Below are 12,866 nucleotides of genomic sequence, written 5' to 3'. Positions count from 1 at the left end.
GCACTGTGTTTTGGTTGGTCATTTCGAGGTGTGCTGTGCGGCGGGCCACCAACTCCATCAGTGGCGGGGAGGCAAGCTAAGCCAGTTGCGCTGCGCGACTGTCGCCGCCTCTCTTTGGAGGCTGGTTGGTGACATTGGGAGGAGACCGCTGGAGAGGGCCATCAAGGAGGAGGAAGAGGGGCAGGGCGGGTGGGGGTGGGGACGCGGTGATGATGCCAGGGGGCGTACGAGGCCCAGGCAGAAGAGCAACTTCTGCTGGACGTGCGTAGCGGGGTGACTGGCAGAGAGGCAGAGGCCAGCCTGGGAGCCCCAGAGCTGCGCGAACTCGGGAGCAGCAGCCCGCGTCCTGCGCCGCCGGCTCTCATCCTCCCGGGTTCTCAGCCCCGGGTGCTGAGGCTCGCCTCTATAAATAGCAGGTTACAGCTCCTGCTCCGCGCGCACACGCTCCATCTGGGGAAAGCAGGAAAGTCAGCGGAAAAGTGTCTGTGGCTGCTGTTGCCCCCTACTCAGCCTCCTGGAGAGGTAAAGACCTGCCTTGGATTTCCGGGCTGGGGAGGGAATTTTGCGGGGTGTGGTGGGTGAGGCTGTGTGAATCTGGAGATGATCCGGCGCATCTCAGAGCCCTGGGGCGGAGGGGGGTGGGCACGTCCTGCCTGTGTGTATGGGGGGCGGGGGGTAGCTTGTGTTGTTTCGAAGCAAGTTTCCCAGCTGGCAGAGGTGATCGCCCCTCCATCCGCACCTTAGGGAGAGGGTGGCGCTGGGGGTACGCCTGTGCCCCCACTCACTGTCTGGCGGAGGTCTCAGGGGCCTGGCGCGCTTACACACACACACACACACACGCACACACGCGCGCGCGCGCGCACACACACACACACGCACACACGCACACTCGCACACTCACATTCTCCGCGCCCCAGGGTAACTCTGATCTCTAATTTAGCTGACCCGTACACCAAGGCTTCGTACACCTGAGCGGTCCTTGCGGGATGCTGTGGTGCTTGGGGGAGAGCTCCTTCTCACCCCTACTCCTAAACGCAGACTGCCTCCTGCCTCGGAGGAAGTCATTCTTAAGGCGTGGAAGGGGTGGTCGGTGGTGACGGTGGTCGTTGCTGGGGTCCCAGTTGCCCCATTTCCTGGTATTTCGTGAAGAGCTCCTCTCCATAACCACTTCCAGCTCCACCCTCAGCAACTCCTCTGGCAGGAAAGGAAAAAAAAAAAAAAAAAAAAAAAAAAAAAAAAAGCTAGGCGTGTTCCCTATGGCTACCTCAAGGCATCTCTTGCCCTAGCTACCCCCAAAAGGTCTCCTGAAGTAGTTACAAAGCTATGGCCTTAGAGCAAAGCAAGTCTGTGCGAGGTTATTATCTCGAGTCTGAGAACTGCACTGCAGGCTCTCTTTGAGCTCCTCTAGCCCCTCTGGCACCGCCAGGAGTCGGAGCCTGGCCAGAAGCCTGCTTCTTGAATGGACTTTGAGGCCTTAGCCAGTTCTAAGATGATGTTAGAGCTACGAACACCTGTGTCTGCCCCCTCCCTGGGCCTTTGATTTAGACTTCCTTTGGGGCAGCAGTTTCTGCTCCTGAGGACAAGCAGCAGTCTCTGTTTGGGGGCAGAGGTTTATAAAGTGAGGATATACATATTGATGAGGTTGTTGCTGCTGAACAAAACTTACAGGGAAAACGCAGTGGAGAGAGACCCAGCAGTTTCACTTTGGGGTCAGGAGATTTCTTAAAGGTGAGGATGCTCGTTTTGATGAGGTTGTTAAAGCTGCCCAAACTTACTGGGGAAACCGGTAGGATGTCCTATCACTCTTGTTTTTAAGATGTAGAATGATGCCTTTATTTTATAATTTTCTTTCTCTGCCTTGTTTCTTAAATGCTATCCAAGGCCATTACTTCGGTGTGACATGTTTGCTTACCTCTTTTTTTCTCAGTGTGAAAGAATTTGTTCATAAAGGTATGGAATACATAAAAGTGTAGAAGATAGGGATTCATTCACCTCCTCTCTCTTATAGTGGGCACTAGATGGCCTTTTTTATAGATGTACAACTACCTTTAGAAGACCTTGTTTGTGGCAGAAATTTTCTTAATGAGTTCTGGAATCAGAAGTGGTATCAGTCTGATTCAAGAACCACCAACAGAGTAACCAGCTGATGATGTGTCAGATGTAGAGTGAAGAGAGACCTGGGCAAGGGGGAATAATCAGCTGACTCAGTGCTGGAGGAAGTACATTATCTCATGTTCTTTGGGATATATTCCAGGAAAACATCGATACAAAATCACAGTAAGTGATCAATGGCTCTGTGAACAGTACACAGGCCTTAAAATAACCTGTTGGGTTTGTAATAATTTAAAACACTTCTGCAAAAAAATAGATTTCTTTCAAATGTGGCTTAAAAGATTGCCCTTGAAAGGTTATGAAATGTTCATGTGAAGAGAGGCTAGAGGCAGTGTCATTAGGAAGCATACTTCCTGATTGAAATCTATTCTTGTTTTAATCAATATTCTCATTGATTAAGTAAACTGGAATTTGTGAAAAACTATTGGCCAGTTACTGTGTTTAGAACAGTGCTTTGTTTTTGACTCTGAGAAACAACCAGATGTGAGAACAACCAGATGTACCTAGTTTAGTCCCTTAAAGTCTAGTTAGGAAACACTCTTGGGATATCGGCTTCAGCTTCACTTCGGGGATGCAAATTGATAGAATGACTTTCTTATACTATTATTTTGTCAAAATACTAAATGACTCTAATATTATAGACTCATCAGTCAACTTTGATTATAAGACAATGCAATTACATTTTAGTTTCATGAAATGGAAAGTAAAATTAGACTTGGAGAGAAGGCAAATATTTGCTCTAAGTTGTGCAAATTGAAAGTTTATTCATTTCTCTTCTGAAACCTTGCAGGATCTTCTAGTACAAGTATGCTAAATCCCCAGATGGGTAACAGTTAGTTAACTTTCAGTACCCTTGGATAACAGTTAACTTTCACTACCTTCAGGCAAAATCTAAGAATGCAATTCTGTGAAAGACATAAACAGTTGCAAATTGATCTTATATCTCTTAGCAACCAAGTTGATGTCAATTTCCAGGCAAGCATCTGACATCTGAAAATGCAAAATTAAAAAGACTGGAGTTATAGTTAGCTAGAAAAATGCTTGCTGAATATCTGTTACATTTTCTTTTTTCACACTAAGCAATGTCCAGTGATACTAATATTTAGGTATACAAGAAACATATGTTTTATAATCTGCATGGAAAAAAACTTTTGTCATTCCCATAGAGCTTTAATAGATAGGCATGCCCCATTTAAACAGTTTGTCTAAGTATTCAAAGTCTGTATTAGCCTTCTGTATTCTGTTCCTTATGCTTTCAACATGACTAATCTGTTCTCTAAAGCCCCAAGGAACATACTTCAAAGGCCATGTTATTACTGTTTTGTTTAAACACTGCATTAGAAATCTCTAATCACAAATCTCCTTAGAATACACATATTGTACTCATTTTATATGTACTTTAATATTTAGACTTAGAAATGGTGCAATTCAATAAATAATTTCAGCATAAACATTTATTTGTAGATGAATCCAAATGATGCTACAATTGAAATTTTGCATGTGAAATGCATGTCATATCCGAGCTTCCAAACTTCATATGTAGCATATACCTAGAAAGTATATGTAGATAGTGGTAGAATATTAAGGAAGCTTTCTGGGTCTCAGGCATAGCTGTCATTTGAATCAAGATGTCTTAAGCCTATTCTTTTTATGCATTTCACTATCATGTAGATTAATAAAAGCATTTAAAATGGCCATGGAGCTTTCTGGACTCTGACCAATTTGAAAGACTTCCTTCCTTTTTTAATACAAGGCACTATGGTATCCTCTATCTTCTACCCTAGAAGTGCTTCATTATAGACACTGTACATAAGGCCTGTGGAATATGATTGCAGAGCTTTGAATTCACATTCTTTTCAGTTGACTGCAATTTTACTGAACCTTGACTATCATTATGGATGTGAGCTCAGAAATCATGTATTCTCAACTTGTTTTCTTGAGTTGCAGTATTTGGAGTGAATTCTGTTTTCTACATTATACAGCCATCCCAACTAGGTGTCCTGATCATGTGTTGGAGGCAATTTAGAAAGCCTTGAATGCAGTTAAGTGAGCAAAGAAAATTAAACTAAGAGAAATCCCATTTTTCCAAATTATATAGCTTTGATTGGATTTCCTTTGAGAATTATTATCTTTAAATCACTTTATTGTAATGAACTCTCAAATAAAAACATCACATGGCTAGATTAAGGTACCCATTTCCTATTTTGTTTGATTTTTGTCTTTGCTCCTTCTACATATAAATTCCCAAGTTTTTACCTCTTGAATGTATCACACACTTCTTAGAAATATCCTTCATGATACTTAACTTTCCCCCTAATATGTCTGTTGATATTATTGACTCCACTTGTCTTCCATTTTTTGAAATTTGATCTTCTTCATGGCCTTCTCTGTGAAATATGATACTTGATATTTTCTATTTTGGCCACCTCCTTCAAATATTTGATTCTTTTTAAATGTTTCAATACCTTGCTGAGTTTGTCTTTTGAATTTTGGCTGTTCACCTTTAATTTACTGTTTCACTCACTTTATAGGCTGTTGAGGTTTTGGATAGATTTCCTTAATACGTGTAAATATTTGGTGCTCTCTGGTCCTGCCAAAGTCTGAGACCTACTTCTGAGGTGCTCTCTGGGACTTCCATCTACCTACTTAAGAATCATCTCGCTACCTACCTATAAATCATCTACATAACTACTTATCATCTACTTTATCCACGCATCCATCCATCCATCCGTCCGTCCATCTGTCCGTCCGTCCATCCATCCATCCATCCATCCATTGTCTTTCTATTATCACTTTATCTTCTGATTATGAAAATAATGCGACAGGCTTAACAGTGAAATTACTCAGTGCTTTCTCTGGTATCTTCCAAAGTTATGAAAGTTTGTAGGGCACACAGGCCGCATTAATTGCTATGCTGATATTGAATGGTTGAAGTGGCAATAGTAATGATAAACACCTTCCAAGATATAAAAGAAAATGGAATTTTAAAAATTTCTATCAACAGTTTATACCATTTATGTGTTAGTATAGAGTATTGCTAAAAGAGAACTTGAGATTTTTGGTTCTCAAAAGTGAGTGTCAGTTTTAAAAGTTTAGACAGTTCTGATTTAAAGAGAAACCTCTTAGAAATTTTCACTATGAAAAATGTATTAAAAAGCTAGAGCTGTATCTCAGATATAGAACAACTGTGAGATTCTGGGTTCAATCCCCACAACACTACAATAGACAAATGAAGAAATTCCAAATGATAACAACAAAAACCAAATACCCCTCTTCCAGCTATCTGAAAGGCTTTTGAGTTAGAGATACAGAACAATGGTAGAATGCTTACCGTGTATGAGTGAGACCCCGAGTTCACTCCCCAACACCACAAAACTACCCACCCACCTACCTACCTACCTACCTACCTACCTACCTACCTACCTAGAGATATTTACAAGTACAATTGGTGATTTTTTGGCTGTGTTTAGTGGTGCATGCCCATAGTCCCAGAATTTGGGAGGTTGAGCTGGAGGACTGCTATTCTAGAATTCAGTCTCACTGTCTGTAGAAAAGTCATTTACAGCTTTTTCTTAGTACTTTCAAAATAATTGTCATTTAATTTTTCTCAGACTTTGCTTTTCTAGATAAAGGATCAGATCTGAGCTCCAATAACTGTTGTGATGAGTACACAAAAGTCACACAACATAAGGAAAATTAAGTAGAACTAAAAATCATTAGCATCTTAAACTGAAGTTATAACCTGTGGAATTGAGTAGAAATTGCAGTCGTCCTCAAGAAAGAAGCATCATTACTGATTATTTAACACCTCCTGATGTCTTTCAAACACTTTCATATGCCAGACACACTAGATAAGTAACCATGTAGCCCATGTGCAGCTCAGAATCTCTATAAAATATTTTTAGGATTTTTAAAAGCTTGTGTGTTTCTGTGTGCACATGTCTCTGTGTGTGTATACACATATACGTGCAGGTGCATGTGCTTGTGTACATGCTCAGAGACCAGAAGAGGGCATCAGTGTCCTTGTCTATCACTATTCGACTGTTCTTCAATGCAGGGTGTCTTCTCAACCTGATACTGACTTTTTCTTGGCTATGCTGGAAGCCAGAAAATCCCAGCAATCCTTATGTCTCTGCCGTGCTGGAAGCTAGGTGTACATTCATGTCCCAGATGCTTGCCTTATTACCCGGGTGCTGGAATCTGAGCTCTGATCCTCATGATTGCTCAGCAGGCACTCGTAAGTACTGAGCTGTCTCTCCATCTCCCACATTAAAACAATGTGCTAGGTGAAGCACAGTATAAAAAATATAACTTTAATGTGGTAATGTACAGCATCTATAATTCTAACACTTATGGAGTGAGACCTATGTGGGATACCCGAGATCTCCTCCACCCCCCCATACACACACGCACACACACACACACACACACACACACACACACACACACACACACACACACACACACACACACACACACACATTACCTTAAAATAACCCCCATTAGTCTTCATTAACAAAATCTGGAGTTTTTAGGTATTTACTAAACTAGATCTTAATGAGACAGATTATTTTTATGGCATGTGTGATTTCATCTATTCCCAATAGCTTTTTGCTGTTTAAGTCTTGAGGTTAATTATGTTTTCAAATTGTCTTTCTGGTAAAGTTGCTTTAAAAATAGCATTGGCACCTTCTGGTAGCTGTCCATCCTATATCTAACCTTACAGATGCTCAGCACTAGGTGGCAGTGTTCAGCGCTTAGCCGCTGTGGGTCTTCCTAACTGCAATATTTTTTAAAGCTTAACTTTTAAACAATTTATTTATAGCATGAGTTAATGAATTTAAAATCAACAGGCACATAAACCTTAGTATATTTAGAATATCTATTATTTTTAGTACTTTAAAGATTTGATTGTAATATTTAACATGCTTTTATCTGGAGTCATCTGATGTGAAGAATTGTTTGGAATTAATTCAATTAAATGTGCCAGAATTCTGCTTATGACTGGGTAAGATAAAAGGAAATAGAAAATTAAATGAACATGATAAAAATAAAACCATATGGTCATTCTAAATAGACATTGTGTTACCCATTAAATATGTGCATTTAAATGCTAATCCTCTCACAACACCCCTGACTTTTTCCTAGGAGTCAAGGGCTATAGTTATGCCTCCCTCTCGATCTCATTCTCCTTGAGACAATGCAAAAATAAATGAAAAACAAAGTGAATTAGGTTTAGTGGTACATACCCATAAGTCCATATCTCAGGAAACAGAGGGAGGAGGATCATGAGTTGGAGGCCAGCCTGGATGACACACAGCAAAACTCTGCTTTAAAAAAAAACAGGCCAAACTAACATCATCACCACCATTACCAACAACAAAACTACAGGAAGGAAGGAAGGGAAGAGGAAAGAACAGTTACATTGCTAATGCTTAAGCAGATCCTTGAATGCTCTCTTTGATATGATGTTTATGAAGCCATGTAGTACTTAATGATTAACTTATTATGGCAGCTGAAAGTTATTGAAACTATTTCTTCTTAGTTAATCTGTCTTTATCTGTCTGATTAAATTATGAGTAATAACAGAATCAATCAATTTGTTCACCTGCAAACCAGAATGGGGCCACTCTATCATCCCCCCTATCTGGATGAACTGGTGTTTCAGTCATGTTCAAGACATGTGGCTCTTGCAGGAATGGACATTGAGGGAAACTATCCATCAGCTAAAGCTGATGATTAAATGATACATTCACTTTTTAGAATCTTCTTATCATGTAAAATTACAAAGCTAATAAACAGTACAGCAGCCTCATATGGATCCAATACCCGCAGTCTCACCTGCTTACTCTCTTTTCGGAGTTTGGAAACAAATCATAGAGAGTATATCAAAAGAAGCAAAGTTGTAAAATGGTTGTTTACTGTACTGGGTAGCTTTAGTGTCAACTTGACACACCTGGGTTGAGGGAGGCCCAGTTGAGGAACTGCCTCCATAGGACTGGCCTGTGGCCATGTCTGAGGGGCATCTTCTTGATTGTTGAGTGATGTGGGAGGGCCCAGCAAACTGTGGGTGGTGCCACCCCTGGGCAGGTGGGCCTGTGTTGTATAAGAAAGCAGGCTGAGCAGGGGCCAGGGGAGTAAGCCAGTAAGCAGTGATCCTCCATGGCCTGAGCTCCAGCTCCTGCCTCCAGGTTCCTGCCCTGAGTTCCTACCTTTGGTTCTCTGATGAACTGTGACCTGGGAGATGTAAGATAAAAATAAACGCTTTCCTCTCCAAAGTTGGTATTGGTCAGAGTATTTTATCACAGTAATGGAGAAACAAACTAGAACATTTACAAATATAGATATCATAGAAGGGCATTTTTACATAAAACTACTAGAATAAAAACTATATGTTTTATTTAGAAAGTCAAATATCTTGACAGTCTATAAATTCACTTGAATTAGAACTAGTTATCTGAAGTGAATGTGTACTGAGCATCAAATTGAGAATTTGGGAAATTTCTTAGTGTTCTCCTGTGAGACTATAAATGATCTACTAAATACAACTTTCCACATTCTGTACTACATGGTGAGTTCTAGGACAGTAGGAGCTACATGGAGACCCTGTTAAAAAAAAAAAAAAAAAAAACACTGCCTACTATTCCATGCCATTTTGTGTGTAGAAGCAAATATAACTCAGCACAGAGTAAACAAGGAATTTGTATCTGGGGGATTCTATGTCATACCATATTTTAATTAATATGTATAAATTATATAAGGAGCAAAACATAAATGCAATTTAATAAACACAAGAATTTTGTGACTTAAATTTTTTACTATAATATTTTATGTTTCAGTTACTTTAGGGATTACTGTGACCAGAAAGCCTGCCAGAAACAACTTATAGAAGGAAAGGTTTATTGTGGCTTATGAGTTCAGAGGATCTTAGTCCACAATGGAGGGGGGTGGCACTGTGAAGGTTATGATGGCAGGAGTCCTTCAGTGGAGGCTCCTCACATGGTGAAGGACCGACCAGGAGTCAGGGGGAGGTGGAAGCCTGGGGCCAGACATAACCTCCAATAGCCCTCCCCTAATGACCTACTTCTGTCAGCTAAGCCTCACCTCCTAAGGGATTCCATCGCCTCCCAAAAGGAAGATACCAGCTGGGAACAAACATTACAAACACCAGTTTCTGGTGAAAATTGAAGATTCAAACCATAATGATTTTCTTTCCTGGGATATGTTTAAAGATGGTTTCCCCTTTATTCATGTTGCTCTTGTCTCCTCTCCCATTTTTATATTATGAGGGAAGAATACCACAAACAAAGGAGAGTGGGATGGGAAATAGTTGGGCATTTGTATCTATTTACCTTCCTTAAAACTTTTTTAATTTTCCTGATTATAATTATGGTAAGCCTCCATAGGAACAAGTAATTGACAAGTGAAGTCTAAAGAGGCAGGGAAAAAAAAAACTCTCAGATAAATATTATTAGCATTTTATATTTCTTTCTAGAATTTCCTGTAATTCTTTTATAATAAAAGTTGAGAATATAGTATATTTGTGGGTGTGTGTTCTGCTTTTTCATTTAAAATTCTGTCCAAACCGCTTTAGATGCTGATTGACACCTTTTATTTTCAAGGTACTCTGCTAGGCTATGTTCTGTTCTCAGCAGTGAACAGCAAAGAAGGCCACTTTCACCAAGCTCTCAAACATCTCTAGCTTAAAATAGAATGTTATCTAGGGGTTGAGGAAATGGATCAGTGGGATGGTGCTTGACACTCAGGAGGACCTGAGTTTGAATCCCCAGCACCCACATAAACACTGGACACATAGCACAAGTGCCTGTAATCCCAGAAGTCCTATGGGATAATGGGGAGCACAGACAGAATTCTCAGAACTTTACAGTCCAGCTGTCCTGGCTTATGTAACAGGAAAACAGTAAAAAGACCCTGTCTCCAAAAAGGTGGACGGTTAGGACAGACACCTTAGGCTGTCCTCTGACTTCCATATGCATATGTGGCATGCACTCACATTAACACACGTGAATGAATGTGCACATACACACATCAAACACACACATCACACACACATACACTTACAAATTGTTATCTAGTAATTAGAAGAATTCCTCTTAGACTTTAGATTACTGGTGATATTTTTGTTGTTATTAAATTGTGGTGACTATTTTCTATTTGACTTCATTTTCTGATACTAAGCTGCTTTTTTTTTTTTTTTAAAGTGATTCCTAGAAAGGCATATTGAATAAAGGGGATGAACCTTTTGAAAGTTCCACATACAAACTGCCAAATCGCTTTGCAGAAGGCTGGCACCCATTTTCACTCTCACAGGAAATCCCATCACCATCTTCATTTGCATTGAGGGCTATCAAAAAGTTTGTTATTCAACAGGTAAAGACTAATTAAACAGCACAAAGCATTTGCTAAGAACCACCTATATATTCAATATTTAATAAACCACTATCTAAGCTGTATCATTTATTCTGTGTAAGTGGTGCTGGGTATGGAACCCAGGGCATCACAGATAATATTCATTCACTCTACTGCGGAGCTTTGTCCTTAGCCCCCACTTCCATTTTAAAAGTTAAGAAGTTTTGTTTGGGAGAGGTTAACTGACTTACCCAAGATCACACAATTGGCAAATGGTAGAATGGGTGTAGGAACAAGGTTGATTTTGCTTTAAAATCTAAACTTGAGGAACTGGAAAAATGACTCATTGAGTAAAGTGCTTGCTAAGCAGCCATGAGAATCCTAGTTTGGATCCCCAGTGCCCAAGTAAAAGAGCTGAATATGGTGGTGTGTACCTGTAATTACAGAATGCATTCTCTCTCTCTCTCTCTCTCTCTCTCTCTCTCTCTCTCTCTCTCTCCCTCTCTCTGTGCAGGGGTGGGGCATATACACGTGGATTCTGGGAGCTTATTTGCCAGTCAGCCCAACCAAAATGGCAAGGTCCGGTTTCACTGAGAGACCTTATCACAAAAAAACTAGTGTGGAGAGTGACAGAGTGAAACATTTGATGTCCACCTTGGTCTCTACATGTGCATAATACACATACTTACACACACATATACAGGCAGCACCTATATATACACACACACACACAGTAAAAAAAAAATCTAGGTTTTAAGGTATTGTTTTCCTTTATGATTGCTTAACTGAGTGAGACTGGACATTGTGCAATTTGTGCAATGCTTATTTTCATTTCTGCTTCGTAATTTGATGCTAATTTGTATCTTTAGCCTGGTTGCACATTGAGACCTTGGTTTTCCTTCCATCAGTTTTTAAATGTCTTTCACATATAGATGATCTTGACCTTTAGCCAATTATGTGACCTGTACTTCCTTTTCATATAAAAGTTGAAAGTATATTTGTGGTTAAAGTGAATATCATATTTTTTTCCATTACATTTTTTGTGTGTATACTCTATTTTCATTCACTCACTGAGGAAATTATAGTTTACCAAAGTTGTTTTTCCTTTTAAATGATTTATAACTAATGCTTTAATGATGTTCTTTTTTCTCTCATCCATCCAACATTTTTCTGTGGATAATAAGAAACAAAAGTTAAATTGAAATTCCTCTGAAGATAAAATTTTTCTTCTCACATGAATTTTTGAGCAGTATAGTTATTTCCCATGTGGTTTTGATTCTGTCAGTCATATCAAGCATTACCCTAGTCTGTATGTACACACATATGCAAATACTCCTACACTCCCATTTAGCATGTTTTTAGTTCTGGTATACTTATTCTAGTGTTTTGTCAAGTTTTTTTTTATTAATACCACACAGCCTTAAATGCCATTTTAATATCCTTTCAATCCAGTGCACTTGAGATCACATTATTAATATTTCCTTCTCTTTCACGATTCTCATAATGAGATATTCTCATTGAAATTTCTTCTATATTAATTTTAGAATAATTTTTGTGATCCAAATATTTTTGGATTTTAGTTAAATTTGATTGAGTGGAAAAATGGAATTCCAAACTGGAGACTTACAAAGGTTTATTTATTTTTATGTGCATGAGTGTTTTGCTCATGTTATTGTATGTGTACCATGTGCATGCCTGGGGCCACAGAGTCAAGATCCCCTTAAACTGAAGTTACAGAATGTTTCAAGATCTGTCCTGTGGGTGCTAGAAACTGAACCTTGTTATTCTGCAAGAGTAGCAAGTGCTCTTAACTGAGTCTTCTCACAAGCTATAAGAAATGGCAGCTTTTGAAAGATTCATTTTTGTTATCTAAATCTCACTGGACATTTGTCTTTAATGATTTTTTCATGAGGTGTATAAGGATCCACTCTAGGCACAAACCATTTTGTGTAAAATTTTCCCTTTTTATCATCTACTCTTCCAACCGATCAAGGAGATATCACCCATACCCTATGACCTTAGCTTTGCTCTTTCATGCCTACATCTCTCTATTATTCCTCAATCAAGTGAAGTTGAACATTTTGAAGTATTTACTTTCATCTTTACTTCCTTTTTAATGCTACTTTGTATCTTTGGCTTATGGTTTCCCAGGGTGTCCTCAGGAGAGGCACACAAAGCCTGAAGGCTTCTCTCCCAGTACAAGGCTATAAGCTTGGGCTCAACATATTTATTTTAAATTATTTCACTTTAACATAAGAAGATACATTCAATATAAATATTTAGGCAGTTAATATGAATAATAGTTCAATTTCTAGTGCTGGAGAGATGGCTCAATGGTTAAGAGCACTGGCTACTCTTGCAGAGGACCAGAGTTCGGATCCCAG

General features: G+C 39.5%; 1 protein-coding gene across 1 annotated transcript in view; it reads left to right on the top strand.

Annotated features, from left to right (window-relative positions):
- Nucleotides 1–232: 232 nt before the first annotated feature.
- Nucleotides 233–12,866, top strand: part of Inpp4b (inositol polyphosphate-4-phosphatase type II B) — a 939,536-nt gene continuing 926,902 nt past the window's right edge. Inside the window, exon 1 of the mRNA XM_008843442.3 lies at nt 233–522. The gene's annotated coding sequence lies outside the window, so the exon portion shown is untranslated. The remainder of the gene's footprint in view (nt 523–12,866) is intronic.

This window comes from Nannospalax galili, unplaced genomic scaffold, assembly GCF_000622305.1.
Source record: "Nannospalax galili isolate Female #2095 unplaced genomic scaffold, S.galili_v1.0 scaffold359, whole genome shotgun sequence".
Lineage (NCBI taxonomy): Eukaryota > Metazoa > Chordata > Mammalia > Rodentia > Spalacidae > Nannospalax > Nannospalax galili.
Note: the sequence above shows the minus strand (reverse complement) of the source record. Positions and strands in the feature narration are given on the sequence as shown.